The sequence below is a fragment of the Tenrec ecaudatus genome, chromosome 8 (genome assembly GCF_050624435.1).
Source record: "Tenrec ecaudatus isolate mTenEca1 chromosome 8, mTenEca1.hap1, whole genome shotgun sequence".
Lineage (NCBI taxonomy): Eukaryota > Metazoa > Chordata > Mammalia > Afrosoricida > Tenrecidae > Tenrec > Tenrec ecaudatus.
The window spans coordinates 84,934,098-84,961,094 of NC_134537.1; the positions used below are offsets into that span (position 1 = coordinate 84,934,098).

At 51.7% G+C, this 26,997-nt stretch overlaps 1 protein-coding gene and 1 pseudogene across 1 annotated transcript in view; one reads left to right on the forward strand and one right to left on the reverse strand.

Moving 5' to 3' along the window:
• Positions 1–26,997, reverse strand: part of DPYSL2 (dihydropyrimidinase like 2) — an 83,216-nt gene that overhangs the window by 47,011 nt on the left and 9,208 nt on the right. The window lies entirely within an intron of this gene.
• Positions 19,040–19,158, forward strand: LOC142455884 (small nucleolar RNA SNORA38; annotated as a pseudogene).

Below are 26,997 nucleotides of genomic sequence, written 5' to 3' on the forward strand. Positions count from 1 at the left end.
CAAATAATGCTCTCAGAGAGTCAACTCTGGCTTCTCATTCCATATCCAGATCACTGCCAGCCAGTCAATTCTGCCTCAGAGCGACTCTACAGGGCAGAGTAGAACTGCCCCTTGGGGAGCCTGGTTGCAGAGCGGTTAGGCCCAGAGCTGCTGCTCACCACAAGGTCACTGGTTGGAACCAGCAGCCGGCTCCTCAGGAGAGAGATGGGGCTTTCTACTCATAGAGTCACGATCTCAGAAACTCACAGGGACGGTTCCACCCTGTGCTACGGGGCTGTTTGAGTCACACTGACTCGAGGGCAGTGAGCTGTCTCCAAGTCTGTCTGTCTGTCTCTCTCTTTCTCTCTCTCTCTCTCTCTCTTTCTCTCTCTCTCTCTCTCGGGGTCCTGTGTGTGATGGCATAAAGCCACTCACAGACGGAGGTAAACATTCACCACGCTTCAGAATGTTTTTAATGGGAATGGGTCAATCATGAAGTAGTTCCATTTTATAATTCGCGCGATGGTTTGCATGGACTTGACAGCCATCGCCACCTCCCGTCAGGATATTGTCATATCACTTACTTCACCTCGCTGGAGCACCAAACTAGGTAGACGGTCGGGCAAGGCTTAGTGTCCCCACTTCAAAGAGGAGAACGTGGGAGCCAAGTGACCAGCCTGCAGTGGTGCTGGCCGCACGCACAGAGCTTGACCCCAAATGGGGGTTCTCAGCAACTTCCCTGTTGTTAAGTCTTGACCAACATCCACGGTGTGTCTACTAATTGCACCTGTCACACACAGTGGACCCGACTCCTGATGGCACCGTGTTTCAGAGCGGCACTGAGCTCCACGGGCTTCTTCATGGCTGAGGTTCCTCAAGCGGAACGCCAGCCGTCATCTTCAGCCTCGACTCGCTGAGCTTCCCGTGAGCAGGAGAACATGTCACTCACGGGCCAACACCCGGCACGCACCTCAAATCCCATACCCACGCCCAAGTCTATCTTCAAACACACGTGCTGGGTCACCTCAACGGGCAGCGAATGAACTACTGTCTGGGAATGCCCAAGGTGAGTCCCAAACCCACTGCCACGGAGTTGATGGCGACCCTGTAGGACAGGGTAGAACGGGCCCCAGGAGGTTCTGAGACCACATCCGCTTACAAGACTAGAAAGCCCTGTCTCCCTCTGAGCAGCTGGTGGTTTCGAACTGCAGACCTTTCAGATCGCAGCCCAATGGGTAACCACTGTGCCACCGGGGCTCCCTTCCGATGTGAGTTAGCGAGTGTCAATTGAGGGCTGCAGGTAAACGGCGCGTCAGAGACGTCGCACCTCCCTCCTAAAGCCCTTTTCTTGGAGGGCTGGTGCAGCTTGCGCATGACTGTTTGCAGTTAAGATCCAAGACCAGGCTGATGAGATCTGCGTGTGGGGACGAGGGAGGCGTCGGTTACAGGGTAATTCCTTCCAGAGCGATGAACCAGCGAAAGAGCAGCAGAGATTTCCCTTCCTGGACGCATCCGTGAGAGTGGGGGCAGCAGCCCTGCAGGCACGGGGCAGCTTGGCATCCACCTTCCCGGGAACCGCCCTCCCCGGCATGGTGGGGAGTGCCCAACAGGACACACCTGCCCAGAAACGGCTTTTCTTAAACGCTGGCCCCTGGTAAGCCTTGCTCGTTGATCCAAGACTCGTTCAAAGGGGCTGGGTGAGGGCTGCAGCTGACAGCAAGGAAGGTTTCATCAACCGTCACAGTAAAACCACAGCCTCAGTGCGCTGGCTCACTGCGCACACACACACACACCCCCACACACACACATACACACAGCGAGAAAAAAAGAGTCTGTAGGAGCAGTGGTTAGCCCACAAAAGTCCTTAGTCTAATGACACGAACTGTCCAGCGGGCTTACTTATTCATAAAAGCACGCCTGACAGAATCAGGCCTACATGCAGAAACAACTGGCAATCTCTCTCTTAGTTGATGGGGGAGGAATCTGGGTATGTCCCAGAAGTTTCAAGAGCTGCTTGGAGACTCATAATGGGAATTAAATCCAGCTCAGAATCCAAAATATATTACTATTTCCATTATTATTATTATGTAACGGGGAATAATTGACTTTGCGCTCACTCTGAAACAACTGCACCACCAGGCTAAAAACAAATGAAAACATTTTCTGTGTGGGTCTCCCAGGTTTGCAATGTCCCATCTGAGCAGCTATAATCGGAGCATGCTTACCTCCGTGGTCGCTTCTTCCCCAGCGCCCTGTTCTCTGGCAGGCTTCCTAATTCAATGTTGAAGGGGAGTTCTTCTTTGGGGGGAACCTATGAATTATTTTCTTAACTCTCTCCCTATTATCGAAGCTCCAAGTGGCTTCTAGGAGCCCGGTGGCATCGTGGATGCACGCTGGGTTGTAATATCGGCAGTTCAAAACCATCAGCCACTCTGTGGGAGGAAGACAGAGCTTTCTACTCCCATGAAGAGTTACAGTCTGGGACATCCTCATGGGGAGTTTCACCCCGTCCCCCAGGGTCGCTGGCAGCAAGGCTGGCTTGGGGTTTTGAAGGTTGCTTCTAATTATCCTCTATTACATGCAACACAGTGCCCTTAGGAAAACCATCTTGCAAATAACACTTCCTTTATCTTAGGTTCTCTCACCCTCCAAGGGTTACCCCTTTACGTGGCCACCCCAAGGCCACTGTCACGTACTGCAGCCAAGCCTGGGATTGTCATTTCTTTGTGCACTACTGGCGTAATGATGCTAGGCCCTCTCTCGTTCGGGTAAAAGGCCACCTTCCAAGACCCAAGTAGGAGCTGAGCAATAAGTAAGACATCAGATGGACCGACTGTGCAAAGAAGTTACTGACCATTTAACCAGAGCCTGACCGGATGGGAACGTCCACCCTGCGCCCCAGGGTGATTCCCCCCGCTCAGGCTGCCTGTAAAGCACCCAGCATCTGACCTTACAGACGCCAATCCAGACACAGGGCCCAGCACCCAGCCTTGGGTATTGGGGGCCTGCCCTTCCAGGGTTCAGAGAGAAGCTATGCTTTGCCTCAGGGGCCCTGTTGATGTTCACCAACTGACAGACACGCAGAGAGGGTGTGTCATCCCCAAAACAGGATGATTTGGGGGAAGGCCAAGAGAGCCAATGGTGAAAATCCCAGCCAAACTCCTCGGCATGCACAGCTTCAATCTGCCGGTCCATGTGGCATTTCCCCAGGAGATGCTGACATCACTGACCAACAGGAAGGAAAGCTCCCTGCTTCCTGTAGACGGTCGGACCCTCGGAGCCAGAAGGCAATCAAGTACTCTTGCCTCCCCTACACAGTCATCAAGGAGAGGCACGCAAAACGGGGTCAGGTTTGGGTTCCAATTCTGGAATTCCTCGCAGAATTCTTAAGTCGTGGCGAGTCTGTAACAGACTTCTTTCTCTCTCTAGACTCCGAGGGCCCAGAGGCAATGTCACAGGCCCTCCAGGACACTGGCTCTTAAGCGCGCTCCACCCAGATTACTGGGCCACCACACCTAACTCCACCATCTGCAGAGCGGGGCTGAAGCCTTGACTCGTTACAGAAATATTAGCGAGCAAAGCAATGGTGTGTGAGAACCGCCCACAGAGATGTCAACTGCTTAGGGTGACCTGCTGGGGCCGGAGCACCAGGCAAAGCCATACGGAGTGCACCGCAGTGACAGCATCACCTCATCGCCCCACAGTTCGTTCACCTGGCTGGACCTGAATCCTGCCTCTGCCATGAACCAGTTCTATGACCTTGAACCAGCGCCTGCTCCACAGTGTAGGGGTGCACACCGTGAACTCTGGAGTCAGATGGACAGGATGTGCTCCCCACTTCTGCTACCTACTGTGTGTGTGACCTTCAGATACTCTGGGCTCTCTCTCTCTCGGGGCCTCAGTTTCCTTAAAACGGTGCTAAAGATGGCATGTGCCTCCTAGCGTTGATAGGCGGCTCAATGACCTGTTTGCAAAGGGACTTAAAACAGCACCTGCACAACAGTGCTAGAAGACATTAGGGCAATAAACAGTAAACCTAGGGCTATCTTGAGGAAATGTGGCTGCTGGACACCATTCCAGTCACACCAAAAGGACTCTACAAATGTGTGGTTTCACTTTCACATGGACTGTCAAGGGGCTTGGGGGATTTGAAGGGACACAGAAGGGAGAAAGCCAAGGCTTTCACCGGCCCTGGTAGCTGCAGTGGCCCCCTCGTGAGCGCTACGGGACCTACACTGGCCCCAGCAGGCACCCCCCGCACAGATGGCAGGGGAAGGGCTGCGTGGGGCGAGCCTCGGGCGGAGGACACCACAGAAGAGTCAGCCAGGCTGTGGAAGGGACTAGATGCAGGAATCGCTGAAAGGAGGCTGGCAGCTCCCGGTGCCACAAGGCAGACACGGAATCAGTCCCTCATCCGGCACAAGGCCCTTCCGCCTCCTTACTGAATAAGATAAGGCCAAAGCACACAAACCAGATCAGCCCTGTTTAAACTGCACGCAGGCAGGATCGTAAAACACCAGCCAGTGAGCAGCGAGCAGAAGATTCCAGAAAACGGTCTGTCAACAAACACAACTGGACTTTTCACCGCCCAGATCACCCCTTCCCCACACCCAGCTGCTGCACACCAGGATTCCAGAAATCTCCCTATCAAATGGGATGTATTAGGAAATGATAAATGTACTCACTCACCAAAGGCAAGAGAAGCGGCTCTTCAGGTCTGAGGACACAACCTAATCACCACTGACATTGTTCCTCTCATCCCAACCAAAACAAAGAAACTTGACTCTGGGGTGCCCCAGGGCATAAAACACCACAAGCGGTTAAAATCCATAAACTATTTATAGTTTCACAAGCCCACAGGGACATGGGACCCTGGGCTGGGAAGGGTGGCCTGTGGGGAAGGGAGGACCTGGGAGGTGTTGAATTTCTTCGGTGAAGCCTGGGAGAGGCGAAAGAGAGAAGACGGCCCCCTTCACCTTGCCAGGTCTCACAAGCTGTCTGCCTTCAACAGGGGCCGCCTGACCACCTTTCTACCACCACCTAGTGAGGAGCCCACCTCGTTTAGTTTTCCATTTTCTTTCTCGGACAGGTTTCTGTTTGCACAGGCTCTGGCTTTTAAAGGTACCTGCTAGCTCATGGAGCCCACGGCCCAGGGCTGGGAAGATCCCCCAACAAGGTCCTCATCCATTAAGAATGTTCAGGAGACACGAGACCCTGGGAGCAGGGATGACCAGAAGCATGGGCATGCACACGCGTGTGCAGGTGTGCATGCATGTTCCGGTGCCTGAGCTCACTCGGGTGTCTGTGATGTGGTGGACAGGTAAGGGATGAGGTCCCTACTCTATTTCCTGCAACCTTGAGGCCATTTTAAGAAAACGAAGCAGGCTTCTCCGTGTTGTTTGTTTTTTACCACAAAGCCTGCCATCAGTACATTCCAGGAAAATAATACCTGTGCGGGTCAGCAGTTCGAAACCACCAGCAGTTCTGGGGGGAAAGAGTGGGCTTTCTACTCTCCTACACAGTGAGTCTCAGAAACCCACAGGGGTCCTCATGAATCAGTGCTGACGCGATGGTGGTGAGAGTGGAAGTAAAACTGGGGATGGAAATCCTACACCATACAGCCATAATGTTATTGGGCCTGTGCCCCAAAGCAGTAAGAGATGTGGGCCTGTGCCCCAAAGCAGTAAGAGATGTGGGCCTGTGCCCCAAAGCAGTGAAAGATAGAACACGAACAGATGTATGCTCTCCCATGTTCATTGCAACACAGTTCACAATAGCAAGAAGCTGGCAACAGCCCAAATGCCCATCAGGAGAAGAATGGATAAAGAAACTAGCGTGCATACACAAACTATGTGGTACAAACCCATAATAAAATACCATGCATTCCTAAAGACCAGTGGCGTCAGCAGGAAACACCTCATGACATGGTTGAACCAGGAAACCATTATGCGGAGTGAAGTCAGTCAATCACAAAAGGACAAGCACCATATGAGTCCACCAGTGGAAGGATAAAAACCGGGACACAGGTTTGCACTCTCAGGTCACGTACCCAGTCTAATCCCGTCTCCCACACAAAGAGGCGGAGAGCCTGCCTGGTGTCCATGCACCACACAACCTCCGCCTCATATAGACAGATGGAGGCCTCACCTCAGCTGGGGTCACTCCTTCAGGAGGGGGGAAGGGAGGAGGCCACCTGCTGCCGCACCACGTTGTGGTAAGGTCATCCAAAATCAACAGACACTCCTCCAGGAGCGGTGAGTGAGCTTTCTTGGAAACTTGTTGGGGTGGGGGTTTCAGAAGATATTGACATATCTGTTAGGGGTATACAGGGAGGAGTAACTTCCTGTGGCAGGGGTAGTTTAACAATACGAGACAGAAGCCAAAGGGAGAAGCAGCCCTGTACTATATTCCTAATTAGACACTTGATCCAGTTTTCCCCCAGTCTGTGGTGACGGGCTGCATGCTACACACCACTGGGGCCTTAGACGGTCCCTCCAAGGCGCCCCTCTGGCACGAACCGCACCAGAGGACTCGATGTACAAACCCCACTCAACGAACTGGGCTTTACCTCACGCTCCCTTGCAGCCCTGGGATGTAATGCGGGAGAACACGCAGATGACTGCCATCCCCCGCTTACAGAATTGGCAGTCCTGGGACTTTGGCTCGGAGCCCTTGCTTTGAAGGTGCCCAGTGAAAGGTGGTCTAAGACCACCATATAGGTACCGTCCCAGCACCATCTTGCTTTCCTGTGACATGTATGAACCTGACAGGTCCGATTAGACCTTGATGAGGGAATGTACTGGGAAGGTGGCCCTATCGCCCACCCCCATTGTTGGTGGAAATAGTGCAGTAACTTAAGAACTTCAGTTGTACACATCAACAATTTCTCTAATGCAATTCGGAGACACCTCTACTTGTATAATTTCCTTTTATCAACAGTGTGTTAAATGCTATACCAATGGCTCAATTAATGTCACTTATCAATAGAATAACCTTATGCCCTAGGGGGATGATTGAGAATGCTCTCTTATCATAACACATTAATGAGGCCGCTAAAATGAGCCAGAGCCATAGGTAAACCACAGATGTGTGAATGGATTTGGGCTCACACGTCATTCTAGCCCCAATTTAAGAACAATTTGTTCTTATGACTTGGCCCTGCTCAATGAAGAAATCACTGAGGAAACGGGTGCTACAGAACACTGTGGTGAAGACCAGAAACGTGGCCAGCAATCAAAATGAGCAGCAGCTGGAGTCTTACAGGCTCATCTTCAAACAGCCATCTGAGTGAAGTGGCAACTAAGGCCACATGGAAGAAGCCCACCAGCCCGGTGGCCCAAGGATTATAAATAAGAAAATCCAAGTCCAAAGGAGGGAATGCTATCAGGGCTTAAATTATAAACACCTGGTTTGCAGAAGGCTCTGGGTAACAGTGGAAGCCCAAAATACATTTTCAGAGTCACTACATGGATCAGTGAATTCCCTCTGACCGTAGTTGAGAAATGCGAATGGTCTTGCTATCAGAAACAGAGCATTGTAGAGGTGATGATGACAGATATAGTTAGGTTAAAATTGTTTCTTGTTTGTTTGTTTGTTTTAGGTGGTAGACAAATAGACAGGAATTGAGTGACTTCCCGCTGACCACGGACTAAGGATGTGAATAACCTTGACATTGTGCAGACTGCAATGGAGTGTGGATTGTCGTAGAACCAGTTAGTTTAAAATCCAACACCTTATCACTTGATCTCCCCTTGGCTCCATTCTACGTTTGTTCTAGTTTTTAATACTTCTTACTTTCTTCTCAATTGAGGGTTTTCTCTGGCTGATTTCTGTTATCGTTGTTGTTTGGTTGATTGGTTGGATTTGTTGGTTGTTTTGGGGGGTATGTTTGGCAGTATATGGAATCCAGGATAGGTAAATGTAAAGAGACAGTGACTGGGTTCGTGGCTTCCTGGGGGCCGGGGCGGCAATGGAGAACTGGGAGCCATGAGTGCAGCGGGGAGGGAAGCGTTCTTGAACTGGCTGTCGCCGTAGCTGTACAACTCTTTTTGCTATGACTTCACTATTGGAACGCATGATAGGGGAATTAGGTCAATAAAACTATTTAAAAATTAAGTAACTGAGAAATTAAATAAATTTAAAATGAATAAATTCCAAAGTATGCACAAATCACTGAGGGGATATGGGGCACTCAGGAGCAACCAGGTCCCAGGGCCAGGGGGCAAGGGAAAGATGCCCCCTGTGGGAAAGGCTCACCCCTGGCCTGCCTGCTCTCCGGACCTCGTCAGCCAGGGCTCCTCCTTGGGAGCCAGGCGGCAGCTGGCGGGGCTCAGGGAAGATGAGGTGGCGGGAGAAACTTGTGAGTAAAGGCACTTCCTCTGTTTGTCTCGGCTGCTGGTTGCCCAGGGCTACTAGACCACAGATTCAGTCCTGGCTTGCCAAAAATAAGAGGTTTCAAGGCTGTGTAGAACATAACACACAAAACAAAAAAAAGTCGCACCACTTGCTTTGACGTGTACTGGTTGGCTCCGGCTCCACTTTTCCTTCCTGTGGGCTCGTGTTGGGAAGGGAGACACTTCGCACCGGTAGCCCTCTGACTAATGAAACGGGGCCCATGAACATCGTCCATCAGGACAGCCCTACGATCCATTCCAATCCCCTGTGAATATAAGGGCTAAAATTAAAAGCTAGAGCGTCCACACCCATTTCAGGACATCATTTGTGGCCAAACACTAAGTAGTACAATAAAGTCAAGAGTGCCTAGTGCAGAGAACAACAAATTGAACGAATGCCCTGTGACATATCCTCCCGACCGACGTATGGTAAGAACAGATAAGCTAGCGATTGTGTTGGAACTAAACTCAGCAAGAAAAGTTCCAGGAGTTTGGTCTCTGTTTATCCCACCCAGTGTTGCACAATTCTCCTGGCCTCCCCTCCAGAGTCCAGCAGGGAAGGAAGAGTCAATGATGTCATATGTTGACTGGGAGCTATCTAGAGCCAACCAACAGGGTTGACTTTTTTTTTTTTTTTTTTTTTTGGCTTTTCCCTTCCCTCCTAGGAACCTGGACTGAATTCAAGAACATAGCATAACACCGCTCTAATCTGAAGCTGGCTATTGTGCCATTGTGTGCTGCCCTCTCTGGCTGAGGTCAAACTGTTTAATGGGTCTTCGCCCGCCCGCCCCCCCCCAGTTGATTAATAATTCTCTAAATAAAAGACAGTGTCATGGATTGAACTGCACCCCCTTAAAAATTCCTATCAATTTGGCTGGGCCACGATTCTCAGTAGTCTGACAGTTATAAAATGATGTAATCATCTCCCCTGATGTGGTCCCCCAGCCCTGGCCTGTTGATGAGGCAGGATTCGGTTGTTGGTCATGCTGATAAGGAAGAATTACAGTGGGATACAACACTATGACTCAGGCCACAGCCCTGACGTTGGCCTACATCATCTTTTATTTTACAAGATCTATGAGGAGAGAAAAGCAGCAGAGAGGGACCCACTACCCCCAGGACAGAGAAATGGAGAGAATCCTTTAGACCCCACTGTCGGTGAGCTGCCAACCTCCTACACCTAGGGGAAGATGGCTGCCCAGACACCTTGAGACACCAGGTCTGCACCAGGTGAAAGCAGACAAGGGCCTCCCTCGGAGCTGTCAGAGAGAGAGAACCCTCCCCTGGAGGTGGTGTCATGGACTTAGACGTTTTGTCTCCTAGACAGTGGGAGAATAAGTTTGAGTCACAGCCATCCACGTGTGGTATCTGTGACAGCCCCAGATGGACTGTAAGCCTGATAAAGGGCCACCACTGCTCAGGGAGCCTTTAATTACTTAAGGACTCTTGATGACTGTGCGTCATTCGGGCTCCACACCAGCCCTGTGCAACAATCCAAGCGCTTCCCCGCCTTCTGTTTCTCGATCGCGGGGATGGCAAAGACAACAGACAACTGCCTCGGAGTCAAAGTGTGTCGCCAAAGGAACTTTGCTCTCTAGGAAAGCTTTCAGTGCAAAGTACTGAAATGGCAAAAATATGGAAAAACAGAAAAAAACGGGAAAAGAACAAACTCTTCCATGATTCCACTATTTAAAGAAACGCACTCTTCATACATCAATGTCTGCCCCATCTTTTTTCTTATCTACTTCCACAAACAAAGGGGCTTCAAAAAGCTCAAGGAAAAAGTGGAATTCAAAGATATGGAATGTTTCTACAAAAGCTTTGAAGACTCCTGGACACACCCATACATCAATACTAGAGTATTATAATTTTACAGTATATAAAATGTCTTTCAATGAAGTGCTTGAATAAAAAGTAGTATCATGTTGGACATTTTATAAAGGCAAGCTTTTCACCATCAACATAGGCTCATTAAAAATAGTGTTACAATGAACATCCTTGGTGCTAAATTTTGCATATAGATTATTCTGGGCCAGGGAGATGCCTCTATTTTGGTTTCTAAATTTTAAAGTGTCTGTTAGATGTTGTTCTACTAGCTTCTATAAGAGCTATGTCAGTATAAACACCTGCCTGCAGAATTGATGAATGGCCATTTCACAAAACCTAGCCAACACCAGATACTGTGACTCCTTGTAATACTTGAAAAATTAGTAGGAAAAGAATAAGCTCATTGTTATTTAAATGTGTACTTATTTTATGGCTTATTCAGTTGAACATTTTTTCATAAGCTTAATAAAGAATCATTTATTTTATAAACACCCTGTTCACGCCTTTTACTTTTTCTACTCCAGTGTTTATCTTTTTAAGATAACTCATATTTTAAACACAACAGTTTTTATTATATTGCAAACAAATTTCCTAATCCAACCTTATAATTTGTTTACTATAATGATGCTTTTAATTTTTATACAGTCGAGTGTCTACCTTTTATAATTCCTGCCTTTGACAGAAAAGTCTTAATTGTAATTTTAGATTTCACCACTGAAAGTCAATTACACTTTCACCACACTTTCACTAACACCTCACCACAAGGTTGGCGGTTCAAACCCACGAGTCACTCCTCAGGGCAAAAAGATGAGGCTATCGGCTCCCATAAAGACAGACAGCCTTGGAAACACTAGGGCGGGCTTCTGTGAGTCGGAATCAACAGGCTGCCGGTAGGTTTGGTTTTGGAGTCTGGAATGTCTTAGGCATAAAACTTTCCATCTACCCACAGGTGCCTTTCAGAAAGGCCTGGCAATCTACTTCTGAAAGTTCACAGCCCATGCAAATCCTACGGAATGCAGTGCCACTCTGCACACACACGAGGCCACCCTGAGTGTCAGCTGACTTGGCGGCACCTATTTTTCTGCTGGTTTTGTTTTACCAGGCCTGGCACCGTCTGTCACACCTGATCCATACGTACCTCCCTTCCCTCTCAACTCCCCCCAGATCCCCCGCACAACAGCTAAAATAGCATGAGCCTGTAGAGTCTGAAACACAGAAGTAGCCCTATCATTCACCAGAGTCCTTATGTCTCAACACATTTTACCTCTCTGGTCACTAACTATGCCTGACTCCTGCCCAGCCCAAACTTCCAAACCCTACCTGTCCTTCAAGTCTCAGCTCTACAAGAGCTGCAAGCTTCCCTGACTCACTCAGGCACATTTTTAAATGACTGCTTCGCCTCTGTTTGCCCTGAACCTTAGTACAACATTCACGTTTTTATCGTAATCTTTTATTTATAGGTCTCCCCAATAGCCTGTCAGAGCCCCCTAACCTAGATCAGTAAGCACCGCACTCACTGCCTAATAAATGTCAGCTGATTAAGTAAACATGAATGTAAAAGGGCATTTCCTTACAGGTGGAAGCCACGGTGCTAATTAACTTTGTTTAAACAAAGCAGGCGCTGTGTCATGACCACAGCCCATCCTTCTACTCCCACTCCCTTAGCCCCCGGCCAGGCAGCCCTCGGCAGACCAGCATCAGAAACTCTGGGGAAGCAGGCAAGCAAACGGGACCTCAGTTCCTGCCTATTCGGCCGAACCACTTCACCTGTGATGTCCTTCAGAAGGCACGAGCCCCAGCCAGGAGCCAGGAGCCAGGAGCCAGGCAGTACGGCCAGGGCTGGAGTGCCCAGAGGTGCTAGATGGTCTCGGGCAAGTCACGCGAGTTTTCCATTCTGAAACCTCCTCTTGGGTAAAGTCAGGGGTGGGGGTCCCTGAGAATCACCGAGGACTACGGACTCTGCTGCTTGCCAAAAGGTTGGTGGTTCAAACCCACCCAGAGACATCTTGGAAGAAAGGTCACAGACTTGAAAACCCCAGAGTCATCCTACTATGTACATTGGCGGGGATGGGGGTGGGTGGGAGTGGGGGGGTGTCCTGAGCCATAGCCACTGGGTTAGGGAGAGAGGCAGCTCCTACCCTGAGGGGCCAAGGAGACAGAGGCTGTGAAAGTTCTCTAAACTTAAAGGGCAGGATGTTGTTGCCTGATTGCTCTCGCTAAGGAGAGGGGGTTTCCACCACAGGCAGGAAGGGACTGGTCCCAGCATCCCTACGAGTCTACGGAGAGGGCCTGAACCTGGCAGGGTCAGAGGAGGGGCACAGAAAGCCAAGATGCTGCGGTCCCCCAGGACGCTCCCTCCCCAGCCCAGAGCCAGTGGCCGCCCCACTCTGTAGGAAAGCAGAATGAGATATGGTCACCAACCACAAAGAAAGCCATCTGGGCCACTTGGGGCAGGCAGTGGCACGCACCGAGAGAGGAAGCCGGTGGTTTCGACATTCAGGGGCTGTCCATCCGGAGAGCCAGAGGGACTGCCGGGCTGCGGGAGCAGCAGGGTCTCGTTTTTCTGGGGCATCTCGACTTCAGTCATTGTGTCTCATCCCTGTGAGCATCCTCATCCTCATCCTGCCAGATGTCTCACTGTCCCCTGAAAACCAGACTCGGGTCCATGGGACCAAGAGTCGCTGAAGAAGTGGACTGGCCTTAACAGAAAGCCTAGAATCCCAACCACAAGACGACCACACTAGAACTGCTACAAGAATTAAAAGGAAAATAATTAAACAGTAAGAGGTGCTGGATAAAGGGCAAAAGAACTGGAACCCATATATGCTGCTGGTGAGAATGTAAAACGGTACAGAACCGGCACAGCTGCTATGGAAACAGTCCTCTGGCAGCTCAACCCCGACTTTATAAGCTGGGTGGTCTCCACAGGCTGAGGGACAGGCTTGAGAAGAATGGCTGGGAGCTGCTAATGAGCATAGGCTTTCTTTCTGGGCTGATGAAAATTTCCTGCAATGAGCTGGTAGTAATGATAGGACAACTCCGGGCCTAAACACCACTGCCCTGTACCTTTTAAAGGCAGAATTTTACAGTCTGCTCATTGTATCTTAACTTGAAACTGTATTAAACAGTTGATATAGTTCTTGTAAACCAACACAGCACGGAAGGAAGGGAGAAAGGAGGGAAAGGGAGAGAGGGAGCCTGGATTGACAGCTGTTGGGTGTGTAGCATCTTTTCTCTCTTTGGAATCCCCTGATGAAATTCCTAAGGATTAGCAAGAAGACCGGGCACTCCATTAGCCTAGAAGAAGCTGTCTTTTGCAGGTTGCCAGAAAGACAGAGAACAAAGGAGAAGAAAGGGCCAGGCTGGTACACAAAGGGGGAAACCAACCAAGAAATAGTGTTTTCTTGCACAATCAGGGACTGAAACCTCCGTCTCCACAGGCTGCCTTTTGCTGGCAAGGAAACAATGGAAATAGGTGCTTTCCGAAGCGGGAATGCTGAGCAGAACAAAGCCTTTGGGCATCTGACCCTCCCACAGCTCAGACTGAAGTGCTCACAGGCCAATGGAATCCGGAATATACACTCAGTGAAAACTTTCACCGCCCCCCCTAACACCCCACCCCCCCGCCCCAAGAACCGATTTCTTCTGATAAGTCAGCCTTTCCGATCTTTCCTTACAAGGGCTGGCCATTTCACGAAGCCAGTATTTCAACACGAAGGTGGATCCTAACTTGTGCTCTGCTGTTCTCTGGAGAGTAAGCTCCTTTTGAGGGATGCGTCCCTAACAGAGTGGAAACATACCTCCTCTTCGCATCCACAGCCCTAACTGGGGGCTGTGAGCTAAAGTGCACAGCGGCCGCGTGGGCTCGGCCAGCCCACCCGGATGGCCTGTCACATCGGGGGGGCTCAGTGACTACCCTGAAAGTGAGGAGACGGCAACACTTGATGCTTTCTCCCAGCACAGACCCTCCAGAAGGTAGGCATGAAAGACAGCCCAGTGAACGTTGCCGTTCTAAACTAGAAAACTGGTTAAAAAGAAAAACAAAAAAACAGATGGCCTCCAATCAGCAAAGCAGAGTACATTTTTAGCAAGAAAAAAGAAAAGCTGGTGATGACTAGGAGGAGCCTGCAATATCTAAAAGCAAACACCATCTCAGCGATAATTGTGCAGGCCACTTCAACTGGTTCTCGACGAAAGAAGAAGTAAAGTGTATCTGGAAGTGAGTCTCTGGGCCCAGGCTGCTGACCGAAAGGCTGCCACTTTGAACCCACCCAGAAGCGTCTGGAATGGAAGGTCACGAGCTTGCAAATCTCTGAAGCGCGTTGTCCCCCGACACACAGGGGGTCTCCATCCATCAGTCTGGAGTCTACGTCACTGTGGTTTTGGGGGTTTTAAATGGAATGTGTTACGCATTAAATTGTGTCTCCCCAACGTCTGTAGAAAGACAAGACTTTCTACTCCTGTAAAGTCAGTCTTGGAAACCAACAAGGACAGCTCTGCTCCGTCTTAGGATCGCTAGGAGTTGGCACCAACGAGATGGCAGTGAGTTTGATTAGAGTTGGCATGTCCACGGTTATAATCCCATTTGGGACGGGGTGATTCTTGCTACGTTAATGAGACAGAATTATGGAGAGTTTACGTCTTGATTCAACCTCTTTTGAGATAGAAAATTTTAAGCCAAACCAAAAAACCAAACTCACTGCCATGGAGTCCATTATCCACTCATAGCAACCCTATAGGACCCTATAGAACCCTATAGAACAGGTAGCCATGGAAACAGCACACCAGCCTGTCGGAACACGAGCTGTCGAAGGGACCAGTTATCAGACATCAAAGAACTAAAAATCATATCAGTGGGTGCCCACCTTTCTGATACGATCAATGAAGACAAACGTGTACATAAGCAAATGTGGTGAAGAAAGCTGATTGTGCCCGGCTATCAAAAGATATAGCACCTGGGATCTTAAAGGCTTGAAGGTAAACAAGCAGCCATCTAGCTCAGAAGCAACAAAGCCCACATTTAAGAAGCACAGCCTGTGTACCACGAGCTTCGAAGGGAGCAGGTATCAAACATCAAAGAACAAAAAATCATATCGTAAATGAGGGTGAGTGCAGAGTGGAGACTCAAAGCCCATCAGTAAGCAACTGGACACCCCCTTACTGAAGGGTTGTGGGGAGGAGATGAGCCAGTCAGGGTGCAGGGTAGCAACGATGAAACATCTAACTTTCCTCTAGTCCTTAAATGCTTCCTCCCCCCACTATCATGATCCCAATTCTACCTTACAAATCTGGCTAGACCAGAGGATGTAGATTGGTACAGACAGGAACTGGAAACACAGGGAATCCAGGACAGATGACTCCTTCAGGACCAGTGGTGAGAGTGGTGATGCCCGGAGGATGGAGGGAATGTGGGGTAGAAAGGGGGAACCAACTACAAGAATCTACATATAGCCTCCTCCCTGGGGGATGGGCAACAGAGAAGAGGGCAGGCGGGGGGAGACATCAGACAGTATAACATATGACAAAATAATAACAATTTATGAATTATGAAGGGTTCATGAGGGAGGGGATAGTGGGGAGGGAGGGAAAAAATGAGTAGCCAATATTAAGGGCTCAAGTAGAAGGCAAATGTTTTGAGAATGATGATGGCAACAAATGTACATATGTGCTTGACAGAATGGATGTATGTATGGATTGTGATAAGAATTGTACGAGCCCCCAATAAAATGACTTTAAAAAAAAAAGAACAGGGTAGAACTGCCCCAAGAGTGTAACTCTTTATAAGAGTAGAAAGCCCCATCTTTGTCCTGAGGATCACCTGGTGGTTTCAAACTGCTAACCTTGCAGATTCCGTCAATGGATGACCACTAAACCACCCGGGCTCCAGAGAAAAGAGCCTAAACAAGCATAAACTCAAAGTCAAACTCACTGAGTCCATTCCAACTCATTTCAGCCCTATAGAATAGGGTTTGTGTCTCTGGGGGTTTGTGTCTCTGAGACGATAACTCTCTAGGGGAGGAGAAAACCTCATCTATCTGCTAAGGAGCGGCTGGTGGTTTCAAACTGCTCGGCTTGCAGTGAGCAGCCCAACTTGTACCCACTCTTCACTACCAGGGCTCCTAAGCAAACATCAGACAAGCAGAAACAGAGGATGAGAGACGCCAAGCCACAGGAAGGGCGCCCGGAAGACCGGGACCTTGCTCCAGAGCTGACAGACAGGCAAATCCTTCCCCTGGAGTCAGTCCCCGAGACTTGGGCTTCTAACCCCTAAAATGTAAAAAAAAAAAAAAAGGTTTTGTTAAATCGACCCACTTATGGTACTTCAGTTATGGCGGCACTAGCAAACTAGGGCACGGAGGCTGCTGTAGTCAGTTACCACCAAACAAAATTGTTGACAAAAAAGCAGGCCCTTCAAATGTCAGCTAAACTGAGCCAAACTCATATGCCTTTGGGCCCGTTCTGACTCAGTGACCCCTGGAGGACAGGCTAGCACGATCTACCCCACTGGGTTTGCAAGGCTGTCATTGTGATGGAAGCAGGCTGCCTCATCTCCCTCCCACTGAAAGCCTGAGTGCTTAACCACTGTGCCACCAGGGCTCCACCCAGCATCAGGCTATCCCTATCAGCAGCTTCTGTAGCTGCAGCAAGTGGAAGCCAAGGACCTCTAAGGGGCTCTCCCATCATATCCTTACGGCAACCCTATTAGGCAAGCAAAGCAGATCCCACCCTTCTGACAACTGAGAAAAGCAAGAGTCTCACAGCAGCCTCCCTCCCTGCCTGCCTGCCTCCCTGCTTCTCTGCCTGCTTGCCTGCCTCCGTCTCCCTCCATGACTGCCTGCCTACCTCCCTGCTTCTCTGCCTGCCTGACTGCCTGCCTGCCTCCCTGCTTCTCTGCCTGCCTGCCTCCCTGCTTCTCTGCCTGCCTGCCTCCCTGCCTGCCTGCCTCCGCTTCTCTGCCTGCCTGCCTCCCTGTCTCCCTCCATGACTGCCTGCCTGCCTCCCTGCTTCTCTGCCTGCCTGTCTGCCTGCCTCCCTGCTTCTCTGCCTGCCTGCCTCCCTGTCTCCCTCCATGACTGCCTGCCTGCCTCCCTGCTTCTCTGCCTGCCTCCCTGTCTCCCTCCATGACTGCCTGCCTGCCTCCCTGCTTCTCTGCCTGCCTGCCTCCCTGTCTCCCTCCATGACTGCCTGCCTGCCTGCTTCTCTGACTGCTTGCCTGCCTCCCTGCTTCTCTGCCTGCCTGTCTGCCTGCCTCCCTGTCTCCCTCCATGACTGCCTGCCTGCCTCCCTGCTTCTCTGCCTGCCTGCCTCCGCTTCTCTGCCTGCCTGTCTGCCTGCCTGCCTCCGTCTCCCTCCATGACTGCCTACCTGCCTGCTTCTCGGCCTGCCTCCCTCCCTGCTTCTCTGCCTGCCTCCCTGTCTCCCTCCCTGCCTGCCTGTCTGCCTCCCTGTCTCCCTCCCTGCCTGCCTGCCTGCCTCCTGGAGCTAAAAAGGAACAGCGTGTAGCCCAGTCAAGGCCTCCTGTTTCCCAGCTCTGTGGAGATGTGTCGTCAAGAAGTTTGGGCCTCAAATTCTTTCCATTACACCTCATGCTTCTCCTTGGATTATCTTCACAGAGGGGGAATCATGCCCGGGAGAACCAGGCCAAAGCTGAGAAGCCCTTTGATTGTCTTCCCTGTCCCTGTCCCTGCTCAAGCACTGCCATCTGCCTGAAGTGTTTCACAACCAACCTTGGGAAGCGCGGGGCCTAATGAACCTCCCAGGGGCCATGCCCCTTTTGTGCGGCGTCCAAAGTGACTCAGAGGGACAAGGGCAGATGAGACCCAGGCAAGTGTGCAAGGAGACCTCTGAAGCGGCTTGCATGACAGAAATCAGCTCAATCTGGCCCCATGGGATGGGGAGTAGAGGGACGGCTCAGGGGCCTCCCCAAAGAGGGATTGAGTTCAGCTGATGAATGTGTGGCATCGCTTACTCCTCTTGATTGCGTTCCAAATCCCCTCTGGGCGCAGGGGGAAATCCAGGTCATCCATGCCAGGGTTTCTGTTGAGCGGCCAGGAGACACCCAAACTAGCATCCTCTTGATGAGCATCTTTCCCCACTGGTGTGGCTGCCCCTTCCTGGGAGACTGAAGAGACCCGAGCCAGTCTCTCCCTTTATAATATAAAGTACTGCGGAAGAATGGTTAGCGCCAAAGGCAGGTTAGAGCACGAGCGTCACACTCTTTCTCCTGTTCCAGGATGGGCGGCAGGCCCCTGTGCCTGGCTGCCAACTCCAGGTGAGCCAGGGACTTCCTCTGAACACCTGATGCTACGCTGGAAACACAGCGGTGTTCAGGGAGCACGCTTTGAAATGTTCAAAAGCAAAGGTGACTCCTCGGCTCTGTGATCTGCCAGCAGCCCAGAGCTTGGGCCAGAATCCCGGCCTTCCCACAGGCACGCTACGCCGCGTTGGGCAGTCACCAGCTTCCCTGAGTGTCTCCGGCCACTGCCCACATTACAAAGTGAGAGTAAGCCTGGCACAAGTCTTCATAAATGGGACCAAGGATCTGCTCCTTCCAAATGACATCACTCTCTTCTCAGTGGCTCTTGGGACAGGGTGGGGTTGCATAGTTCCTCTTGCCCTCTTCCCCTCCCCCTGGGGACAGGAATGGGACAAGATAAGTCAGTGCAAGTCCCTCCGAGTTAAGGTGACGTCTGGCTGGGTTTCCAGGGAGAACTTCGGTTTACGCTGTTGTTCTGGGGTGATTATTGGTCACCCCCTTCCTTTCAAAAGTCTATCAGTGATCATTTACCAAAATGCTCCCGGAGGCCCCATCCAATTAAGAAAATGACACTGAAAACAACACCAACCCCTGGCTCCCTGTCCTGGGACACATTAAGACTTGAAGGCCAAGACACGTGGACTTGGAGAAGTCTGGCCCCAGCTTGCTCCTCGCAGGCTCAAGCTCACCCACACCACATTGAAGGAACAAAAAAAGGAGCGAGAGAAAAAAGCCCACTCCCAGTCCTGTGCCAGTCACAACAATCTGTCCCGATGGTCACTCAAGACTCAGGAGCTAAAACTCACGAGTACCCACGTGGCCAAGCCCCCACTCTCTGAAGGAGAGTGTCCCAGCGCTGTTCGCGGAAGGGCCCAGCCAGCCCGGGGCTGGTGGGCTCAGGGTGGCTGCACCCCGCCTGCCCAGCCTGCAGAGGGGCACAGGCTCGGCACACAGTGGGACAGATCTGAGTTCCACCCAGCGCTGGGATTCCAATCAAGGCAGTTACGGGCTTGATGAGCTATTTCCTTGAGACACTGCTTTGCATCTGCGAGGCCAGATGTGCTGTCAAGAAATTTAAACTCCCCAGATCTCCAGAGATTATTTGGGGAAAATAAAAACAAAAAGTAATTGGGGGGGGGGGAGAGCTATAAGTAACCTTCAAAATGCAAACAGTTGTGTTCCCTGATGTGTTCAAAACACAAACTCCATTACATGTGCTTAAGGATGAGTGAGAGCAAGCCTGATCTCTTTTCCACCAAGTGGTGGTGAAGTGAGGCAACCCATCTGGAATCAGCCAGCAACTAACTATACCCTCCTTGCACACAGGAGAAATGAACAAGACACACACACACATTCATGCTACACGCATGTGCCAAAAGTGTCGCAACCAACATTTTCAGATCGCCTGAGTCTAAGAAACAACAGGAATTGATGATGTGGGAATTGCCATCTACAAGATGTGAGTATTACCACATTCAAACGGCAACCATCAAAGGGGAATTCAACTTGGATCTGATGCTGGGATCTCACCTATCCCTATCCCGCTGTGTTACTTGAAATCTCATCTCTCTGAAGAACGCACCAGATCAGTGACTCAAGGTAGGGGTGTGTGTGTGTGTGTGTGTGTGTGTGTGTGTGTGTGTGTGTGTGTGTGTGTGTGTGTGTGTGTGTGTGTGTGTAAGGGGGGTGGGGGAGGGGGGGAAGAGACAGAGAGAGAGTAAAGCTGGGACAGACTGAATGGGTGTCTTAGAGTCTAAGCGCCCATGTTATTTCCGGCTCATTTTATTTTCTCCTTACAGGCTCCCCACAAGGAAGGATTCCAGCTCTGACCTATCATTAGAGGGAGATTAGGTCATAAACACGGTTGATTCGACCTAAAGACAGTTGGGTTTTTCAAGGAAGCCGGCACAGCAGGTGGTCCCCAGGCCCCAGTGGCAGGACCAGGGAAAGCAGTGTGGGCCCCTCCGCTCTCTTCCGTCAGCACTCCTCCCTTCCCATCCTTCCCCTCCCATCAGCAAGCCCCATTTCCAGCTCATCCCCTCGCCTCACTCACTGAGAGCCCTAACTAAGGGATTTGTTTCTTAATAAGTTGCTTTCGAGTCAACTCCAAACTCATGGAGACGCACGTGTGCCTGAGACGACCTGCGCTCCCTCAGGTTCAGAATGGCTGATTTTCCAGAAGCGGATTTCCAGGCCTTTCTTCTGAGGTGCCTCTGCATCGACCAGAACCACCAATCTCAGCAACTGAACATGCTCCCTAGTCATACTACCCAGAGACTCCACTGGGAAACTAACCACGTAAAGCACTGAAGGAGAACCTTTACATCGACAATTAGCTCAGCCCTATCCTGTGTCCAAGAGCCCTGGTTATGTATTAGGCTGCTAACTACAAGGTCAGCAGTTTGAACCCACCAGCAGCTCCAAGGGGAAAAGATGAGGCTTTCTGCTCCAAAGAGGCAGTCCTACCCTGTCCTGTAGGTTTGGTGGAGATTAGAACTGACTTGATGGCAGTGGGTTTGGGTCCTGTTCTTTGAAAATCTAAAGGGCACCCTGGGTGTTGAACGCAGCCGCCCCAGGGAACACCCCTCTCTAGCCATGAGGACGAGACCAACCAAGGCACAGAAGGCTAAGAAGGTCTGAAGCCTTCAGAAGCCCTTGACAGATGTGCACTCCGTTTCAACCGGAGCCCGGTAGTTGGGACAGCCCCTGAACCCACGAAGTGCTATCACCTGGCAAAACCACCTGTGGGCCCACCACAACCGTGAAATCGGACCTTTGAGGGGTGGGGCCCAGGCAGCTAGATTTTTTTTTAACAACTCCCCCAGGGAATTCTATCTAAGTAGCACGCCAGGGTTTCAATTCCTGCCCGAGCTCCTTGCAAAATCCCCTTTCCTAGATAATCAGTCTCCTCGACCACGGCCCAGCTCCCAGCTGCATGCTCTCTATCATTAGGGGGCGGTTAGTCGCATTCAAAGAAGCTGCCTCCCAGATGGGTTAACCAGAAAGAACTCTAATTCCAACTCACTGTAATCCCCCTTTATCATTACCCTGGCGGCTCAGACGGCCTGCGAGCGAGGAATGGGAGTGAATGGTTTCATCCGACAGCAGCAGCAAGTCGGAGGCAGAGGCCTCAAAACTCAACGAACTAAATCATCATCATTTCCTGAGAAGATATGGGAAAGTCCTGTCCAAGAGGACAAAGGGGCACGAGAGTGGGGAAGGCTGTCGGTGGGGCGATGGAGGACCCGAGCTAGCAACAGTGAGGCCAGGGCAGGCGAATTCTCCTTCAGATCAACACAGTGCATGGTCCAGGTTTAAACAGCATTATGGCCAAGGAAGCCATCTCACAGGGAGGCAGGGCACCTGGAATGGGTGCTGGGCCCCGTCTGTCTCGAACAGGAGGAGGGATGTCCAGGAAAACCAATGAAAATGACCTGTGTGGTGGTGAGTTGTTCTAAGTGGGCCGGTCCCTCCCTTCCGAGCCATCTTTTCCACCCTGCGACTAAAAAGGGAAACTAGGCATATGCCAGCCCTGTGGCGCTGCCACTTGAGGCCAGGTGAGCAATGGGGCATGAAGGGGCTGGCAGGGATGGAATGCCGTGGCTTCCAAACTCTCATTCCCCCTAGAAGTCCCCAGAGGCCTAGGGGCTGCCAAGAGGGAATGGCACAGAGCAGCAGGTGAGGATCTGGACTCTCCCACAGCGCAGCTCCCTTTCACTGGTCTTCTTCACCCATAGTTCACCTGGGGAAAGGGCTGGCCCAGGAGATCAAGGTTAAAGCTTTCGAGGGTAGAAAGCGCTTCGGGGACAAGGCTCTGATCCAAACTCATTCAGCTGCTGCTGGGCAGCCAGCACGGTCAGCTAGCTTGCATGCTGGGGACACAGAGCAGTGCCTAGGACACCCTCTGTGCCCTGCAGCAGTCCCTGACTCACTCGCTGAGCTGGGAGACGCCATGGAGACATCTCCGGGTCTGTGCGTGTCGTGTGAGCGCTTGTCCAGCACTGAGTCATCCCGGGACAGACCAGAGGGCGGGGAGGTGCTGACCACTGAAAGCCTGTCATTCTGGGGAACACGGTGGACAGGCAGTTCCCAGTCATGTTCAGACTTCAGGGAAACAGGAAATAGGCTCTGGCAACAGCCGGGGATCCCCAAGCTTTGTATTAAACACCACAGGCAGAGTTGGAGCTGGCTTCAGGAAAGATGAAGGCCTTCCGGGGAGGAGAAGACAACGCCTGGTGGCTGGCATGGACTCTGGGTTGGAACTGTCAGATCTCTGGACCAGATACCCGGTGAGAAACTACAGTGGTGGCTTAGGATCAGAGTCAGCCGAGAACGGCCCTGCTTCAGGAGGAGTCTAGCCGACCTAAGGCCTCGTGGTTCTACCAGGCTGACCCAGTGAAGGCTAACCCAACAGCCTTCCCCTTGGTGATAAAAGCAAATTGTGAAATGTAGGTGCTGGACTCTTCAGGGAGAAGCTGTGTGGCTACTCAGGCTGCGTTCCCCTGTGCACGTCACTCGTCATCCAAGCAGGAAGGCTGTGCCTTCCAGAGCACGGGAGCTGCCTCTCATAGGTGCCCCAAGTGACTGACCCAACCTACTGACACAAGAAGTAGAATGGCTCTTCCCAGGCCTGCGATGCGTGGCCAACATTGTGCCCGGTGACACCTGAGCAGGCCCAGTCCTTGGTGTTTGCCGGGGAAGGCGGGCCTGTCTTTGGGTAAAATGCATGACCTGGGCATAAGGGCCGGAGAAAGGGAGAGGCAGACAGAGAGGAGTCCACACAGGGACCGCCCACTGGATGGCGTGGCTTTCTAATGGCCAGGCCACACTGAGGGTTTCGTGGCAGCCCTGTGAAACTTCAGTCTGATGTGGTCAGGCTGCCTTATAAACACTCTAACCCTAGCGAGCGACCGTTACAAACAGAGCCACCAAAGCATCCATTACAGACTGGGTCGTATTACAGTGTATGTTCACACACGTGTACTCTTCAGGAGCAGGGAGCAAAACCAAATGCCACATGCGTGAAAAAAATGACAAGCCGTGGATATACCGCAGTGACACCCCTGAGCCACGTCCCCTTAGGAAAGGCGGCCAGCCAGGCCATGGGCTGCCACCTCGCCTTCCCCTCAGGCGCTCCACGCCACCGAGCGAGGGCCTCCAGGGACTGACTGCATTCTCCACGGTGCTGGGGACCCCCTCACAAGCTTCCTCACAAGGGGACCAGCTGAGACTTACGCTTCCCACCCCCTCCAGACAGAAAGAGCCCCCCTGCCCACAGCCCTCCCTCAGCTGGGGCCAGAGACCAAAGCAGTGACTGGGGGTCTGGGCTGCAGAAAAGAGGGGTCCCTGGCGAGGCAACTACTCTTCAATGTGGTGAACAATACGCAGGACACATGCCCCTTCCCCACCATGCTGGCCCCTGTGTGGCCACTCAGACAAGCAGGTTGCCCAGTCCCACCAGATCACTCGCTCATGCAACCCTGATACGGGGCCTCCTGTGCACGGCATGTGGCCGGTGAGGGCAAGATAGTAAGGAGAGAGTGGCCACAGGGCATGTGACAAAAACCCAGGCTTGCCAAGGGGCAAAGGGGACACAGGGAGCTGTAATGAAGGAGGCTGAGAGGGGCTTCCTGAAAGAGGGGGCACCTAAGCTGGCCCTCAAGAGACTCCCGAGGCAGAAGGAAATGAGCAGAAGTCCCAGAAAATTGTAGAGACTTGTACACAAAGTGTGGCAGCAGGGGCGCCCCACCCCACAGAGGGTCTTGAGTAAGTGCCTGGCACCTCACTCTCCAGACCCAGGGAGCCGCTGGAGGCTGTGGGAGACACGGAGGGGCAAGATTCAAGCAAGCTGTGTCAGAGGCGGGGGGGGGGGGGGCAGGCTGCAGAGGCAGGCTCCTGGGGCAAAGAGAACTCAGACAGGGAGGGGCAACAATCCAATCATACAGGACAAAACGTCTGAAGCAGTAAAGGAAGAGGGCAAGATACACAGAGGCAACATGAATTTCATCTAGCAAGGGGAAAATGACAGCGCAAGAATGACTCTGGGTATGACCAGTAATGGGACCCCTCTCTAGGACTCCACTAATCCACAGCTATGGAACGGACTCTGACTCACTAAAACAAACAAACTCACTGCCATTGAGTCAATGCTGACTCGCAGCAACCCTGTAGGACAGGGCAGAACTGCCTTCGTGGGTTTCTGAGACAAACTCTTTACAAGGCTTTTAAAAAGCCTTTTCTTTCTCCCATGAGGAGGTTGGTGGTTTCGAACTGGTGATCTCTCAGCATAACCACTACTCCACCAGGGGTCCTGATTCTGACTCACAGTGACCTTGTATAAGATTTCCTCAATTGTAAATCTTTATGGAAGCAGGCTGCCTCATCTTTCTCCGGCAGAGCAGCTGGTGAGTTTGAACCACTGACTTTGAGGTTAGCAGCCCAATGCTTATCCCACGGTGTCACCAGGCCCTTGTGACAGGGTGTGGAAAATGAAACAGCTGTCGAGTCTGTTCTAACTCACAACGACCCTACAGGGTAAGGTAAAACTGCCCCACAGAGTTTCCAAAGACTTAAGGGAGCGGAAGGTCGCTTCTTTCTCCCACAGACTGGCTGGTGGGGTGCAAACCACCGATCTTTTGGTTAACAGCCAAAACTTTAACCTCCATACCAAGCATCTTATGGGAGAAGCTGTTGCGTCTGACTTGGAAACACTGATGGAGATCCTGAGGAACAGAAAACAAGTGGAAAGGCCAGAGTTCAGGAGAGCCAGCCCCCCGAGACCACCTGCGTGTGCCACGATGCTGGGTGCCACCTCAGGCCCTTTGTTCACAAAGCCAGCTCACTCGTGGCCTTCTCTGTGACTCGCTGCTACTCAGGCTCAGTCCTGACGTAGCTGGGCGGTGCTAGCCCAGGGGGGAGGAGGCCCCATTGGGGATGTGTTCTACCTGAGCTCAAGTTAGCAGAAATGAAATTCTAAATCTCGTCGTCCCCCCGACTCGTGGCCATCCAGCCAGGTGCTGTAATTGACTAACGCTGCTACCTGGAAGGTGGGATGTCCGAGTCCACAGGAGCTGCCTCCTATGAAAGGCGTGGCCAGCCTCTTCTGACAAATGAGCCACGGCAAACCCCAGGGGGCCCAGGTCCACTGACACACCATACCTGGGGTGGCCATGAGCCAGAACCACTCGGCAGCAACTCGCAGACTGGCGGGGACCTCTGAGATCCATGCTTTTGGCCATCACCATATTCCAGAGTGGGCTGCCAGACACAAGGTCAGCAGTTCAAAACCACCACCTGCTCCACAGGAGAAAGACGGGGCTTTCTATTCCTGCTAACTGTTACAGTCCAGGAAACTCACAAGGGCAGTTCTACCCTGCCCTCCAGGCTCGCTGTGACTCAGCATGGGCTCGATGGCAGTGAGAGAAGGGTATGGTTTGATGAACTTAGAAAATGCAAATTCGCGGGTCCCACCAGCAGATTCTTCTGATCCTGTTGGCCTGGTGGAGCCCAGGGATCTGGATATTTAAGATGAGCTAGGGATACTGAAGCAGTCTGGTGATCGATCACAGGGGGGGAAACCCTCTCCTCAACGAAGATGTCAGACACGCTCCTGGAGCTGGAGAGCTAGAGTGTAACGGAGATGGGAGGTGGTGCGGCCGAGCCCAGGCTGGAGTAAAGACAACTAATGCCGTGTGGGTGCCGACTGTGTACTGGGTCCTGTCTGGACACTGTGCCAGCCAGTCTTCCTAATATTCCCAGAAGCGGGGGGCATCAGCAAGTAAGTGTCCCCTCTGGCCTCAGTCCTTTCCCCGGGACAATAAACCTGACCATTTCCTCTGCATCCTGGGAAATCGGGCTCATCAACAACTCTGATGATCTAAAGTATTAAAACAAGAAAAAAATAACTGACCTACGGTGCCTGCCTGTGGGTCAAGAGGTTTTGAATGGCTGGTTTTCAGAACTTGGATAACCAGGCCTTTTTTCTGAGGTACCTCTGGGTGCACTCAAACCTCCACTCCTTCAGGGGGAAGCCAATTACCTGGCTGTTTGCATCGCCCTGGTTGCTCCAGGACACTGTGTTCTCCCCACCGCCCTCCCGCAGCAGCTGTCCTGGATGAAGGCCCGCCTGCCCCTGTTGGATGCCGCCAGCAGGCAAGTCTGGAAGCTCTGCCCACCCACCACTGGATGCAAAGGGCAAAGGGTGTTCCCTTCGGCCCAGCACCCAATGCCCCCTACAAAGATCTCATTGTGCGGGTCTCAATCGCAGGCTCTGTCTGGTGGTCATAATATTATTTTCTGCTGCTGATGTGCCTTCTCCATTTTTAAACTGCAACTGTCGGCTCCCTGAACCTCTGCAGGCAGGAATGGAGTCTCCACGCTAAACCTCCTGACCTCAGAGAACCTCTGGGAAGCACACAGCAAGGGGCGGGTGAAGCCGAGTCTTCGGGAGCAGGTGATAAGGCCAGAAGAAGAGCCAACAAGGAAGCACGGGAGGCGGGTACAGGTGGTTGGGGTACACATTTACTTCAACTACTGGTGACA